General features: G+C 41.9%; 3 non-coding genes across 3 annotated transcripts in view; all 3 read right to left on the bottom strand.

Annotated features, from left to right (window-relative positions):
* Nucleotides 1-829, bottom strand: part of LOC149092979 (large subunit ribosomal RNA) — a 4,168-nt gene extending 3,339 nt beyond the window's left edge. Inside the window, exon 1 of the ribosomal RNA XR_016200416.1 lies at nucleotides 1-829. This exon is cut by the window's left edge and continues 3,339 nt beyond it. This is a non-coding gene — a ribosomal RNA (large subunit ribosomal RNA).
* A 476-nt stretch (nucleotides 830-1,305) lies between these two features.
* LOC149092978 (5.8S ribosomal RNA) lies at nucleotides 1,306-1,460 on the bottom strand. The gene has a single exon (XR_016200471.1). It is a non-coding gene; the product is annotated as a 5.8S ribosomal RNA (ribosomal RNA).
* Nucleotides 1,461-1,947: 487 nt separating this feature from the next.
* LOC149092977 (small subunit ribosomal RNA) lies at nucleotides 1,948-4,117 on the bottom strand. The gene has a single exon (XR_016200365.1). It is a non-coding gene; the product is annotated as a small subunit ribosomal RNA (ribosomal RNA).
* Between the last annotated feature and the right edge of the window lie 883 nt (nucleotides 4,118-5,000).

Genomic DNA, 5,000 nt, shown 5'->3' with positions numbered 1-5,000 from the left:
GATTCATCTCCAATGTGACTGTGGTAACAGTTGCCAACACTAGCTCACAGGCTAAGTCTAACAACGCAAGGAATATTAGTAGCTGTGAAAACTAAATGCTGATTAGGTGTGTGTTTAGTACACCTTGCTGTTATCACTTGAACAAGAGTTTTGCACTCTCCTTCACATTGGTCGTGGTTTGAGCACGAGAGTTGAGAAAATGCACTCCTCATGCACATATTGCACTCCTCCTATCAATACCAAGATCCAAGGGCAGGCTAAAAGTTACCCCTTAACCTACTGATCTTGGAACGCTGTAAAGCATTCTTAGCACTGAATAGAAAAAGGCAACAATACACAAGAGGAGCTGAGTTCTCCTCTCAGCTACACTTCGTGGTTCTATCCGTTTCTCTACAAGCGGTTTCACGTCCTTTTGAACTCTCTCTTCAAAGTACTTTGCAACTTTCCCTCACGGTACTTGTTTGCTATCGATATTACCATCGTATTTAGTCTTAGGAGGAGTTTACCTCCTAATTTGGATTGCACTCTCAAGCAATCTGACTCTATCCGCGACTAAAGCCAGTAATCGATATTCCATTAACCAAGATCTGCCACCGGCCTAGAACCGTCTCTGGGAAGAGGGCCCTTGTCAGAGGGACTTGCAGATTTAGTTGAAATAATCGTGACTCTAACCATTACGCAGCACCGCTTTCCACCTTTCAATGGAAAACCTTTGCGCCGGACTCATCCCTTTTCACTCGCCGTTACTCAGGGAATCTCATTTGATTTCTTTTCCTCCGCTGAATTATATGCTTAAATTCGGCGGGTAACCTCACCTGATCTGAGATCAAAAATATTGATTAAGTTGATTAATGTTTATTTGTGTTGTTTGCAAGCAAGCAACGTAAATCTACTTTAATGTTTGCACAAATTTTGCCTTTGCATTACTTCTTAGGTCTGCTTTAACAGAATGAAATAGCTACTATTTGTACGATTTATACAAGTGCAAGAAGATTCATCAGTTAACAGGTTAGTTGATCACCATAGTTATCTGCAATACGACTTTAGCGTCGTCAGATAGGCGACTAACCTTAGAATCTCATGCTAGTATCTATTCATATATACTGCTTGCAGAGATGAAATATGCATTGTACACAAAATTTATCATGTGAAACAAGTAGATTTGAGATTCTCCTTACTAAATTGCAACGAATTGCAATTAAGAAAAGGAATAAAACATCAAGATTCATGCATATAAATATACAATCCTCTCAAAACAATGCATATATGGTAGTATGCAAGTGTTTTGTTGATTATTTTACATCTCAACTCTCAGACAGATGTGACCTCGGAAAAGACCCGAAAGCCGCAATGTGCGTTGGAAGCTCAAGTGCTCGGCGTGTCCTGCAATTCGCACCGATTATCGTAGCTAGCTACGTTCTTCATCGATTGGTAATTCGAGTGATCCACCGCTTGAAGATGTATCTTTGCCACCGTGGGACTTTTAATAAGTATCCTAAATCTGCATTGAGAGGGTTTGAAAACAATTGTATGCAGTTTATAAAAACCATAGTTGTCTTTACTTAGTTAGGCGAAGAAGTGTAAAACTTCCTTCTTTAAACCTTGCCGTCAGCATAAGCTGAAGACTTGATCAGGTACCAAGTATGTAGCAAGACAGGCTTTTCATTATAAACTACAATTGTTTTGCAAAAGAAATTATGGCTATCGTTAGATAACCCTCACTCTTTGTTGCATTGGATAATGAAAGATGGATGTATGAATGAACGAATGTAATGCAAATTAGAATCATGTTGCAATGGCTAAATGTTTGCAATAAACATTCACAATTGCGACTCTAATGCAAATACAATTCAATTGCATTCACCATATTAGCATCTACAATATCACTATGCAGAGTGTTTGATTGTTTGAAGGTTGTATTTCTCTTATAATAAGAGGGTAATACGTTAATGATCCTTCCGCAGGTTCACCTACGGAAACCTTGTTACGACTTTTACTTCCTCTAAATGATCAAGTTTGAACATCTTTCCAGCACAATCCGACCACTAGTTTCCCAATGGTCTGGATTGACCAGTCCGAAGTCCTCACTAAATCATTCAATCGGTAGTAGCGACGGGCGGTGTGTACAAAGGGCAGGGACGTAATCAACGCAAGCTAATGACTCACGCTTACTGGGAATTCCTCGTTCATGGGCAATAATTACAATGCCCAATCCCCATCACGAAATGGGTTCAAGCGGTTACCCACTCCTTTCGGAGCAGGAAACAGTATGCACGATGACCACTTCAGTGTAGCACGCGTGCGGCCCCGGACATCTAAGGGCATCACAGACCTGTTATTGCTCTGTTTCGTGCGGCTGCGAGCGCCGCTTGTCCCTCTAAGAAGTCCTTACAGTGCTACAGCATCCTTACCCTAGCCAATTCTGTAGGCTAATAGCAGCAGAGCCCTCAACAGCCGAAACCATCAAGAGATACTACCACCCACAGGTTGACTAAGGGGGAGTACTGCAGTGTAAACTGCAAGTCTATTTAGTAGGCTAGAGTCTCGTTCGTTATCGGAATTAACCAGACAAATCACTCCACCAACTAAGAACGGCCATGCACCACCACCCACTGAATCAAGAAAGAGCTCTCAATCTGTCAATCCTCTCAGTGTCCGGGCCGGGTGAGTTTTCCCGTGTTGAGTCAAATTAAGCCGCAAGCTCCACTCCTGGTGGTGCCCTTCCGTCAATTCCTTTAAGTTTCAGCTTTGCAACCATACTTCCCCCGGAACCCAAAAACTTTGGTTTCCCGGAAGCTTCCATTCGAGTCATGAAATTAGTTACTCAGAATGATCGCTGGTTGGCATCGTTTATGGTTAGAACTAGGGCGGTATCTGATCGCCTTCGAACCTCTAACTTTCGTTCTTGATTAATGAAAACATTCTTGGCAAATGCTTTCGCTGTAGTTTGTCTTGCGACGGTCCAAGAATTTCACCTCTAGCGCCGCAATACAAATGCCCCCGTCTGTCCCTCTTAATCATTACCTTGGATTCTTAAGACCAACAAAATAGAACCAAGGTCCTATTCCATTATTCCATGCAAGATCATTCAAGTTAAGGTAGTGGTACGCATCATATAGATGGTTGACCATACCGTTTTTAGGCACCTCTTTCGAGGTTTTGGACGCCTGCTTTGAGCACTCTGATTTTTTCAAGGTAAAAGTCTCGATCGCTTGAATCAACACTCGGTAAAGAGCATTGATAGCAAATATCGAGCAATTTTCTGTCTAAACACTATGAATGTAACCACCAGGAAAGAGGAATGAAGGTTCAAGCAAGCATCCGTAGACACAAGCAAGAAACCTAACATCACCATCTAACCCTTTAATCAGTGGACCCCATAGGTTCGACTGAAATCCAACTACGAGCTTTTTAACCGCAGCAACTTTAATATACGCTATTGGAGCTGGAATTACCGCGGCTGCTGGCACCAGACTTGCCCTCCAATAGATCCTCGTTAAAGGATTTAAATTGTACTCATTCCAATTACGGGGCCTCAATAGAGTCCCGTATTGTTATTTTTCGTCACTACATCCCCGTACTGGGATTGTGTAATTTGCGCGCCTGCTGCCTTCCTTAGATGTGGTAGCCGTTTCTCAGGCTCCCTCTCCGGAATCGAACCCTAATTCCCCGTTACCCGTTACAACCATGGTAGGCGCATAACCTACCATCGACAGTTGATAAGGCAGTTGCTTGAGGGATACATCGTCGGCTCAGAGGCCATACGATTTGCTCAGTTATTCAGAGTCATCACAAGAAATGCAACCGAAGTTGCTAAGATCCCCACTGCTAGTCCTTAGACAGCGACCGAAATCACTGAACAGGGTTCTAGGTGAATAAGAATCATTGGTCTTGTACTAATAAATGCGATCCTTCCGTCAGCAAGCTGAGGTTGGAACACTTGTTCATGTATTAGCTCTAGAATTACCACAGTTATCCATGTAAAAAAGAATATCCGAGGAACCGTAACTGATTTAATGAGCCATTCGCGGTTTCACTTTATAAACAGTATGTACTTAGACATGCATGGCTTAATCTTTGAGACAAGCATATGACTACTGGCAGGATCAACCAGGTAACTTGATGTTTTAGCAAAGTAAAATGCTAAACAAGTTGTTTTTGCAGCTATAAATACGATATCCTCAGCTAACAACCAGCAAGTGGATGTTAACTTTAACGAGGTATCGAGATTTATGTCGTGCATTAAGATGATTCTGCAGAAAACTCTTTAGAATCCATCTTCTTCCACTAAAATGTGCAAGCACATCTAGCAGGAGTAACCATTGCTGGGTACGTTTGCAAGTCAACTAAACAGCATAGTATTATAACCGCTTGATACCAATTTCTTGGATCAATCTGCGGTCTGCTTTGCACAAGCAGAGCTCAATACTAATACTGCTCACTCTGTTGAGTGACTAGTTTGAACATATATGCAAGATATGAAGTCTGATAGCATTAAAGCCCAACTCTCATAGATATTGTCAGTCGTACCAAGGAAGACCTTAGGTCTTGCAGGTACTCTACCTTTGTATAATAGTGTGTGGTGATAAGATGATTGACGATCCAAACCCATTCAGGCCCGTCTCTTCAACCACCAAACATCAACAGAATAACAGGAATAGATGCGTGAACAGCTACAGTCTGGACCATACCACTGCTTGATGCATTGACTTATCCATAACCGTAGACAATCACTTACCTCCCCATCAACTACTGATGGTTGCTTCTCTCAATTCAGCAACTACACTCACCACATATAACACAATAAATCTGGTTGTGATCTAAAACCTCTTTTTCTGAAAATTAGACTAAGTCCGTGTCTATTTTTGACACCCAATAACTTTTGAACCATAAGGTCAATCGCGATCATGTTTTTCGGGGTAATATCCCAGTAGTGCCGACTATCGCATGCGCTTATTAATGACCTAAATTACTAAATGCAAGTGGCCTAAAATCGCGCC

Source organism: Tetranychus urticae, unplaced genomic scaffold, assembly GCF_039701765.1.
Source record: "Tetranychus urticae isolate SD_2017Ah unplaced genomic scaffold, NJAU_TeUrti_SD_1.0 Scaffold_4, whole genome shotgun sequence".
Taxonomy (NCBI): domain Eukaryota; kingdom Metazoa; phylum Arthropoda; class Arachnida; order Trombidiformes; family Tetranychidae; genus Tetranychus; species Tetranychus urticae.
This window is presented reverse-complemented; position numbering and strand designations above follow the sequence as displayed.